The 11343-nt window shown below is 44.8% G+C and overlaps 1 non-coding gene across 1 annotated transcript; it reads right to left on the bottom strand.

Annotated features, from left to right (window-relative positions):
- Window positions 1-9324: 9324 nt before the first annotated feature.
- Window positions 9325-9408, bottom strand: Trnas-gga (transfer RNA serine (anticodon GGA)). The gene is given in 2 exon segments: window positions 9325-9359; window positions 9369-9408. It is a non-coding gene; the product is annotated as a tRNA-Ser (tRNA).
- Between the last annotated feature and the right edge of the window lie 1935 nt (window positions 9409-11343).

Below are 11343 nucleotides of genomic sequence, written 5' to 3'. Positions count from 1 at the left end.
ATCATTCTCTGGAAGGAACCTAACTGGTGTGCCATCTGGACCGGAAAACTTGCCTTTATTTAGTGATTTAAGCTGCTTCGCTACACCGAGAATATCTCATGTTGCCAATTGTTCTCCTTTCGATTTCTAGAACATTTACCTCGTCTACTTTTGTAACGGAATTTTGGGAAGATTGTTTAATAACTCCGCTTTAGTGGCGCTGCCATCGGTAATATCATCATTGGTATCTTGCAATGAAGGTATTGATTATATCTTGCAGCTGTTGTACTTTTACATACGGCCACAAGCTCTCTGGATTTTATGACAGATTTCGAGACAGAATTTATTTTTGGAATTGTGACTCAAAAAAGTGTGGGGATGAAGGTCTCCGACAGGGGTGGTGGGAGATGTTCATGTAAATTAAAATTCACCTACATGCGTTCGTGTAAGGTGTTTTAAAAGTCCTGTCTTGATTATAACAGAACTCTGTACGGAATAATGGTTATTCCTGCGAACTTTGTGACTGGTGTGTCTACTTCTTAACATATGAAGTGATATGAGAAGAGATTAATCTGAACTAAGATTAGTCTTATCGAGTATCATACATCGGTTTTCTAAACTCGGTTTAAAAAATGTGCGTCCAGCTCAATAAAGTATAAATATGGCTTATTAATGAAAATCAACGTACTTGAAATGTTCGAGCGTTGTTTCATTTTGATACGTATGGTGAGCAAGAAGTTTACAGGTGATAGTACGTCTCTTCCACTGAACATGTGCCCATAACTCTTAATGTATGCGTTTAATAAGTGTTGGTCAAGTGAAAAAGTGACAGATGGAAATCAAGTATGCAAAGTGTTTATTATTTCGAAAGTAATTGCCTTAATAAGTGTTAAAAAAGTTATCCCACTGTGAGACAGAACGACCAACGACCTCATGGAAAAATGTTTGCGATTCTTTCGGAACCTTGATTGTACCCAGGCGTACACCTCTTCGTCCGAAGCAAATCGACGTCCATGGATGTCTTTCTTCAGGGTATGGAAATCGCATGGAGAGAGATCGGCACCATACATCGGGTGTATAATGGCTTCCCACCGGAATTTCTGCAGAATGCTCGAAACAATATTGCAAGATGTGCGTCCTTCCATATGTTTCACTGGGAAGCCCTTACACGTCCCCCACAGTCCCGAAATCTCCCCGAGTGATTTATATGGTTTTGGTGCCCTAAAGAAAGACGTTCGTGACCGTCTATTTGCTTCGTACGAAGAGGGGCACGTCTGAATACAATGATGGTTCCGTAGGTATCCTCAAACATTTTCCCATGAAGGCACTGACCGTCTTGTTACACAGTTTATTAACAGTTACGATGATTACTTTTGGAAATAATAAACGGTTTACTTGCTTTTCCCCACTTGTCAAGTTTCAATTTGACTGCCTCGTATAATAAAGCCAGTATGCAGACTGTTGTTTACCTGATTTTGCTCACATCGTCTCTACGTGATGAACAACTGCGGCCTGAAGAATATTCGCAGTGTCTGCCTTGGAAAGACGGCTCTTGAATTTCCTAAGCAGTTTCACAAGACACGTACGACGCCCCTCTCCGAGCATTAACCGGTGAAATTTATTTAACACAGCGGTACACATATTGGCCATTCAAAGAAGCCTGTGACCAAGCACTCCGCGCTTCTTTGTATACACTCGATGTGCTCTGCCTGTCAGACCGGATCCGGGTCCTATACTCATGAGTTATGCGTCGTACAAGTGTTTTGCCTGGCTTCAACGATCCAGTTTCTATACAAGCAAATTTCTTTTCTAGTTACGTTGATGCCAGTTACAAATCTTTTCTCTACAATCCGTTCGGGTTTTGACATTATTAAGGCATTTTGACATTTTGATACCGTTCCTCACAAGCGACTGACACGTCCGGTGTGGCCGAGCGGTTCTCGGCGCGTCAGTCTGGAACCGCGCGACCGCTACGGTCGCAGGTTCGAATCCTGCCTCGGGCGTGGATGTATGTGATGTCCTTAGGTTTGTTAGGTTTAAGTAGTTCTAAGTTCTAGGGGAATGATGGCCTCAGATGTTAAGTCCCATAGTGCTCAGATCCATTTTAACAAGCGACTATTAATCAAATTGCGTGCATATGGAGTATCGTCTTAGTTGTGATTCCCTCTCAGGGAGGTCACAGTTCGTAGGGAGTAGAACAGAAGCAATATCTGGCGTTCCGCTTGGTAGTGTCATAGGCCCTCTGCTGTTCCTGATTTACATAAATGATCTAGGTGAAAATCTGAGCAGCCGTCTTAGACTGTTTGCAGATGACGCTGTAATTTACTGTCTAGTAAAATCATCAGACGATCAATTGTAATTACCACATGATCTAGAGAGAATTTCTGTATGGTGCGAAAAGTGGCAATTGGCACTAAACAAAGAAAAGTGCGAGGTCATTCGCATGGGCACTAAAAGAAATCTGGTAAACTTTGGGTATACGATGAATCCCAAAAATCTAAGGGCTGTCAATTCAACTAAATACCTAGGAATTACAATTAAGAGCAACTTAAATTCGAAAGACCTCATAGATACTATTGTGGGGTAGGCGAAACAAAGGTTTCGCTTTGTTGGCAGAACACTTAGAAGATGAGACAAGCCCACTAAAGAGAAAGCCTACATTACACTTGTCCGTCCTCTGCTGGAATATTGCTGCGCGGTGTGGGATCCTTATCAGGTAGGATTGACGGAGGCCATCGAAAAAGTGCAAAGGAGGTCAGCTCGTTTCGTGTTATCGCGCAATAGGGGTGAGAGTGTCACTAACATGATACGCGAGTTGGGCGGCAGTCACTGAAACAAAGGCGGTCTTCTTCGGCGAGACCTATTTACGAAATTTCAATCACCATCTTTCTTTTCCGAGTGCAAAAATATTTTGTTGACGCCCACCTACGTAGGGAGAAATGATCATCATAATAAAATAAGAGAAATCAGAGCTCGAACGGAAAGATTTAGGTGTTCCTTTTTCCCACGCGCCATTCGAGTGTGGAATGGTAGGCTGGCACTTATGTGTGAATTGCAGAGTAACCATGCAGATGTAGATCTGAGGCATCTTTCACGGTGCGCACGGCTTCCCGTCGGAGGTTCTAGTCGTCCCTCGGGCATGGGTGTGTGTGTTGGCCTTAGCGTAAGTTAGTTTAAGTAGTGTGTAGGCTTAGGGACCAATGACCAAAGCAGTTTGGTCCCATAAGACCTTACCACAAATTTCCAGATTTTGACATTACGCCCTGGTACGTCAGATATTAAATCCATGTCTGTAAGTTTCCATTACGAGTAATGTTGCACCTTCGACAGGAAGTCATGAACGGTAAACTGCCCTGACAACAGATCACAGACAATTGAGTGTTGTATTTCAGAAGAGTGCTGCCGCTATCAATTAGGTAAAGAGCTACGAAACAAATGCACCTTACAACAGAGGTCTCATACGCTTTGATGACCTAAGACCGGTTTCAACTGATTTATTTATTGCCGACCATTATTTCTCTGTATGAAAGTGCTCAGTTTCAGATCCTTCTTGAAACAGAGCTGAGTGGACTAAACTGTACTGTACTGTACTGTTGGGATCCGTTCGTTGTAGCTTTGTCGGGTTTGGTTGGTTAGCGGTTAAGCGCGTAATTCTAGCCCAAAGGTCGCGGAATCGAATCTCAGTCGGATTTTTTAAACTGCCTTTTAACTTAGCATTCACCTCTCAAAGACACATATATTCGCCAGACATGACACGTGATTCGGATTCTACATTAAACGGAAGGTCCCATTTCCTAGTTGTTTAACTAGGGCAGGATAGTGAAAGCAAGTAGCTTAAGTAGCATCCTGTTAAAAGACTTACACTGTGACGCTGAGCCACAGGAAATAATATCATTACAGTGGCAGTGGTAGTGGTTCCGGCAGTTCAATGGTGCTGCAAGACTAGAGTTCATCCGGAGCATTTCATAAACCACTGTGTGCGACTTGTTTATGTTATAAAGCCAGTCAAAAGGGTTGAAGCAGTTGCGACGTCGTTAAATGCAACGTAGCGCGACTCCGATTTGGGCATACAGGGCAGTCATAAACAGTCTGAAAAGCTTCAGTTAAGAAAAAAAATCGATACGTTGCGCCATTTCCGAGTTAATAAGCATTGAAGGTAGCCAATCAGCCAGTTACGAGCAAATTCAAGCGGTCCGCCAGAGGCTGTGTCGCCAAAAGTGTCCTTCGTTTGGTTTCCTAAATCCGAACAAGAGAGCGGTACAAAAACTGGACGTCGGACAGCAGTGAGGACTGGACGGCAGCCGAAGGCTGGGTAGCCTCGTGCGCTATCAAGTATCAAGTGGAACCAACTGCCACTAATTGTATGTGGCGGAGCGCTTCAATTTGCACACGGAACGGCCTGATTGGCTAACTTCAATGATAATTAACTCGTAAACGGCGCAGCGCATCAAATTTCTGTTAACAGTTACTTTTCATCACAACCTACCCTTACAAATTTTTCAGACACTTTCTGACTACCCTGTATAAGCACCGACATGGAGGCAAAGGATTAGTGTGGCATTCGTGTCTTTCCGACGTGCGTTTGATAATTGCGTAAACATGAAACGCCAGAATCCGATAGACATACAATGGAGAGTAAAGAAAGGATGTATGGTATCATGTCTATCGAAAACCACCGTTGTGGTATGGTGCGCAAATCCCAATATCGGAAATGTCTTAACCCAGAACTACGGCAACTGAAGTGGGAGATTCTAAAGCAGCCGTCTTACAATGCTGATCTTTACCCATCCGATTATGACGCCTTCGGTCCCTTGAAAAAAGGCCTTGAAGGTTCGACGATTCGTGTCGAACGAGGTTGTGCAGCAGCCAGTTACATTCTTCACGCAGCAGTGCACGCTTTACCAAGCTGGTGTTTTCAACCTGGTATGTTAGTTGATGATTACCTCAATGCTCACGGCGATTTTGCCTGATTGGCATACCGATTCCAGACTCGTCGGCCTTCGAACGGAAACTATTAATCGCCCCCTTAGTTTGTGTTTCGTTTATTCTTCATTGATTAACTATTTTCGCCATTTCATTTTATATTCACTTTAAAATCAACGTTAACTGTAAGCTATAAACAATTTATACACACATATTTTTATTTGCGTATGTTTAAAAAGAGAAATCGAAAGGGAGGCAAATAAATAAATATGAATATACAGAAAATATTAGAAGTAATGGCAAAGCGAAGATTAATCTTCTTTGGACAGCCCTAATAAATGAATGAGAACAGGTTAACGACACAAATATTCCTGTATTTCTAGAACATACCCAACAGTAGCATAGATTACAGAAATAAGAAAGTAACTAGAAGGAAGTTTTCAGAATGAAATTTTCACTCTACAGCGGAGTGTGCGCTGCTTTTGAAACTTCCTGGCAAATACAAACTGTGTGTCGGACCGAGACTCAGTTGGTAGAGCACTTGCCCGCGAAGGCAAAGGTCCGGAGTTCGAGTCTCGTCCGCCACACAGTTTTAATCTGCCAGGAAGTTTCAAAATCAGCGCACACTCCTCTGCAGAGTGAAATTTTCAGTCTGGAAACATCCCCCAGGCTGTGGCTAAACCATGTCTCCCCAATATCCTTTCTTCCAGTAGTACTAGTCCTGCAAGTTTCTCAGGGGAACTACTGTAAAGTTTGTAAGGTAGGAGACGAGGTACTGGCGGAAGTAAAATTGTGAGGAGGGGTCGTGAGTCGTACTTGGGTAGCTCAGTTGGTAGAACATTTGCTCCCGAAAGGCAAAGGACCCGAGCTCGAGTCTCGGTCCGGCACACAGTTTAATCTGCCAGGAAGTTTCATAACTAGAAGGAAACAGCATCAAAGAATCACAATGATAGAGAGAAATGTTTTTAAGAATAAAATATTAAATTTAGAAGGCTCTCAAGGATAAAGAAATGAGGAATCAGGAACAGCATGGACAGAAGAAACGAAAAGACAACTTCTAGAGAAGATGACAGAATACTGGAAAAATAGGGAACAACAAAGAAAGAAGAGGAATTTGAGTTATGTGACACTAGACCGTCACTACAAAACTAAAAGTAAAGAAGTTCCAGAAAAAAAATAAAGAAGTTCTGGACCCGATACTGGCTGTATTACTCTCACTACATGAAGTGTATTGTACGAGTGTACAGACTACAGAGAACCCGGAAGGTGCGAAAACACCTGGCAGCATGAAACGTGTGTTCCGGCGGCGTCACGTAACGAGAAGCGCTATTTTGAGGGAGCGCCGCGGCGGCGAGACGTCGTTCCACGTATGAGGGACGGTGGCCGGCCGGTGACCCAGGCCGCTGACTCAGCCGCCCCTATGTGTCGTCGCCGGCCGGGGACGCAGAGCGCGAAATAACGCGCTTCCCTTCGCGGCGCCCGCTTTCCGGTGACGGCCGAGCAGAGGGGTCTCCGCGGGACGGGAATAACGCCGCGCCCTGGCCGAGCTCTGCTGAGCAAAGTGTGCCACATCAGTCTGGAGGCGAAGCAGGCTCTCCGGCCGAAATCCACTGCCTGATTCGCGGATCCAGAGGGTATGTGTTGACGTTTCACCGAACATATAAATATACAAAGAACTTGACAGCAGGAGTCCACTTATGAGTATGACGTTGCACCCTCTCTGGTATGGATGCATACAGCGATTCTCTAACATTCCGCGTGGTGTCTGTTTGTTTTAAGTCGTGTCTCCCTACCACTTTGGCGCAACGACGCTCCGAGCGTGTTTTTTAGGGAATTGACTAGTTTGAACCTGGGACCTGTTGCTGGTAAGGAGACGCCAGACCACACATGACACGTAGAGTTCAGAAGAGTTCAGTGAGACTAGGAATGATATAACCAAATACTTAATGATTTCAGCGTCAGCTCCACTGCACTCCCTGTAAAAGAATCTTAATACTAACTAAATTTAGTGGAAGGGGTTCAAGGCTTTCCTATTTTTAGTTAGCTGGTAAAATAACGTCGAAAAAGCAGTTAAGTTTACCACTGGAAATTTTATTCTACTCACAAAACATTGTTTATAAACTGCACTCTTGATAAAAAGAAATGTTTTAATACAGGGTGATGAAAACCAACTGCGTTCAACAAAAAAGTGAACGAATATTCCCTGAATGGGTTTCCAAGTTCTACAATATATCGAAGGATGACCTATGCCATATCACATCCATAAACTAGATTTAAATTAAGTTTCACAAAAGAGAAAACTATCAAAATGGTCTACAGTGACCCTCAATTGTCTTTAATTGCTACTTGAAGAAAAAACCGGAAACGCGATGATTTTTCTGTTATATAATTATTGAGAAGCCACTGTCATTTACGACCACCGTTGTGGTATGGTGCGCAAATCCCAATATCGGAAATGTTTTAACCCAGAACTACGGCAACTGAAGTGGGAGATTCTAAAGCAAATGTGAACACCATGAGATTTAATTGACGATCGACGCTAGTATTACGTAAAAAGGGGGTGTAACAGATAAGACTTCTGCAATTCTGACTAAAGCTTTATGCGCTGTTATGCGGCATCGCGTGCGTTCATTACCTTGTCGTTGGTTAGGCAGCGCCAGGGGGCGGCGGGCGGCGCAGCTCCACACAGCTCGCCGTCTTGGAAGCAACTCTCTCCTAACTTCTCCTTACTACAATTTACCGAAGTTGGTTTAAAAAAGGCTACCTGGCTGTGTTTTCATCTGACCAATCAGGGTCTCAATGTTAACCTTAAGCTCCGCCTACAGAAATTCTGTCTATCCAATGAGAAACGCTATACTTTTCGTGGTGGGGCAATGTTTTTAACGTTTGCAACGTAACAAAGACGCGAAAAAGTCTCACGCTAAAACTTGCAGCTGGTGTGGCCCTTTTAGTGTTATCGTAAGATCTATATTGTTCTTCTGGAGGGCTCTATCTTTTAACATGGGCTGGGGGGTAGTCGTGGCGGTTGGCTGGCGAAATGGGTGTCCGTCCCTTATCGTAGGGCCTTCTAGCTCAACACGGTTGTGCTCTCAGCTTCTCGTTTCTCCCCTCGGAACTGCATCTGTTTCACAGTAGGAAGGTATGACATGCATTTAGGTATTCTTTTGTTAGTCTGTGGTATTCCATTTGCTCACTCGTTAATCGTATTACTTTGGTTAATTTAATGTCACGATTTATTCGGAGCTATGTGACATGCTGGATTTGCTTATCATGTCAGGGTTTCCATGGAAGGTGTTGGATTTGCCTGACACCTTACAATTCGACAGGAGAGGGTGCCATGAAGCAAGCTGATCCACGACTGTTGCAAGTGGATCGTCCGAGCTGATCCCGCGCACGCTCTGTCAGGGGAGAACCTAGGAAATCTTGCAGGTCGCGGGAGCTCCTCAACATAACACACACACAGTTCGTAGAGACAAGTGCGATTGTAGACGAGCGTTGTTATGTTCAAAAATGGCCTCACGATACTGTCAGACGAGCAGTAACATACGGTGATTCTGGATGTCCGTGACGTACTGTTGTACCCTTCGAGTTTCCCAATCACTACGAGGCGTGATCTGGTCCTATCCGATGGCTCCCCACATCGTGACGCCAAGATTACCACCGCTGTGCCTCTGAAAAACGTGGGAAGAATGGAATCTCACACCAGTTCACCGCCATACTCGCCGACCGTGACCTTGTGCGGTAGCGCAGAACAGCGATTGATCGCTGAACGCTTTGAGACGCCGTTCATCAGCAGTCCATCCTTCCCAGTTACACCAATCCAAACGCAGCTATTTGTGTTCTGGTGTTAACGGCAGCCTACTCAAGGGACGGTAATTCCCTGGCCTGACTGTGCTATTCTCTGACCAATGGTCGGATGACACAGAATTTTACGGGGAATCCGTTACTTTTTTGAATGGCAATCGCAGACTTGAAGAAGTTTTGCTATGACACTTATGCAAAATAGGGTCACGTTCCTTTGTGGTAATGAGGCGTTGTTCAACATAATCTTGATGACATTCGTACATTAAGCATGCATTCCGAAGCCTTCCCTCACGCTCCCGTGCACTCGAATATCGGGCCACTGTCACATCGCAATGCCTCACATATATGGACATTCCACCATTTGACCAGCTGACTTTCAAGTAAGTGAAGACTCATTACGAGGCTCTATCAAAGTATGCTAAGTCCTGAGAACGTTTCTCACACGAATATGCGGCATCTTCCAGACGGTATTCATGTCACTCATATGCTACACCACGCCCTATAACAACTACTCTAAACATGGTTCAAATGGCTCTGAGCACTTGGGACTTAACTTATGAGGTCATCAGTCCCCCAATTACTTAAACCTAACTAAACTAAGGACATCACATACATCCATGCCCGAGGCAGGATTCGAACCTGCGACCCTAGCGGTCGCGCGGTTCCAGACTGTAGCGCCTAGAACCGCTCGGCCACTCGGGCTGGCCACTAAACATGAACAACACTAATACAACTGATGCCCTTTCTGTCTGTCACAGAGAATTGCAGCTCTAGTCATTTACATACCAACTGACTGTGCGTACATGTACAGTTACTTTGACATCCGACTCTGTCTACTCGGTGCTTCACCTTTTCTGTTACGCAGTTTGTTGGTTACCCCCATAAACCAGAACACTGGTCCCTTTGGAGCGATGCAGATAGCGGTCATAAGACTGCATTGCTCACGTTAAGTCCTGGCAATGTAGTAGGTATGTACGCGCAGATCGTTTTATGGGAAACCGTGCAGTATGATGGGTGGACTAGGAGACGTGACAAAGGTTTGGACGTGCCCATGACCACACCATGAATGACGTTTCGTGATATTTTGGTGCGTCAACACGGACTGTCCAGCGTGTCTTCGACAAACAAGGTACCAATTGCAGCCATGTATCACGACAAAGAACCATGACCAGAGACGAGACGCATCTCTTGTCGATGATAATCGTATTCAAACCTGGTGCAAGCTGCTGTTGTCAGTGAATGCGTGTATGCCTTAACCAGATTCAGTGGAATCATTGCGAGGGGAACTACATGCAAAGGACGCTTACAGCCGTGTAACGCAATTGCTCACAGTGGCTTATCGATTTTTACGTCTTCACTGGGCCAAATAACACAGGAAATTGATAGTAGCTGGATGTTTTGACTTCATGGCGCGTCGCAGTTTCTGCAAAGTGTCTTCGTGGCACTGCGCATTGATAGTAATTCCACACTCGAAGAACTCTACGAGCACAGGGCCCCTCCAGTCGAACAAGTAGATCACCTTGACTTTATCGGAACTTGCGTGAACAGATTTGGATTCCTTTGGCGGCGGAGATGTGGGATGTTTTCTTGTTGCCTTTGCCGCTTGCTCTCAGGCTGTCGGAATGCTGTAGGACGGAATCATCCTGTTGCACAATAGCTCCCGCTCCCACGCTGCCGATCGGACGAAAGCCACATTTCAGCGATTTGTTTGGCAAACGCTGTTACATCCTCCGCACGGCTCAGATCTTTCACCGTGAGATTTTCACATCTTTTGCAAATGAAGAAAGACATGCGGGCGCTTCTGTTTCAGTCGGACGACGATGTGTAAGAGTTGATATGGTTGTGGATCCGTCAGCGGCCGATCGCTTTCTACGAAACAGGAATTGATCGTCTCGTCTTCCATTGTGATAAATGTCTTAACGCGTGTAGTGGCTACTAGTTGAATGGGACTGTTCCATGGTCCCGTTACGACAGGTGTTCGGATTTCATTTGACTGCCCCTTATAGGTACTGGTGGCAATGGCGTTGAGAAACATGACGAAAATTAACGACAGCACCATTGTTCAATGGAATCACTATGGGACCGTATATAGAATTCGCGGCTGTTAGCCCCTAACCTTAACATACCGTAGATCCCTGCAAGAAACACTGCGTCTAGTAGTTGGAAGATAACACAGGCCGCAGACGTCAACGAGGAGGTTAACAGAAGTGATCCACAAAATTGTGACATCCATCTCCTGTAGAACCTTAGAAGATATTCCGACTCAAACGTAAAGAAGAATCTCGAACCCTTGACAATAACGCGACGCCAACCAGCATGGATTCCGAAAGCTTCGGTCACTCTTGTTTTTTCACATGACATCCTGACAGCCACGGATCAAACCAATCATGTAATTGCAGTATTTCTTGTCCCCAGAAAAATATTTGACTCATTAATGCACCAATGCTTCGTAACGAAAGTAAGCTCACGGAGGATATTCAGTAAAATCAGGGATTCGGTTATAGCTTTCTTGGTTGGGACGGCGCAACAAGTTATCTTGGGTGGAGAGTCAGCGACAAATGTACAAGTGTCGTGAGGTGTGCCCTAGATATGTGTATTGAGACCATTGCTGTTCATGTTGTGTATTAATGACTTGGC

Source organism: Schistocerca gregaria, chromosome 6 (genome assembly GCF_023897955.1).
Source record: "Schistocerca gregaria isolate iqSchGreg1 chromosome 6, iqSchGreg1.2, whole genome shotgun sequence".
In the NCBI taxonomy this organism is placed as follows: domain Eukaryota; kingdom Metazoa; phylum Arthropoda; class Insecta; order Orthoptera; family Acrididae; genus Schistocerca; species Schistocerca gregaria.
This window is presented reverse-complemented; position numbering and strand designations above follow the sequence as displayed.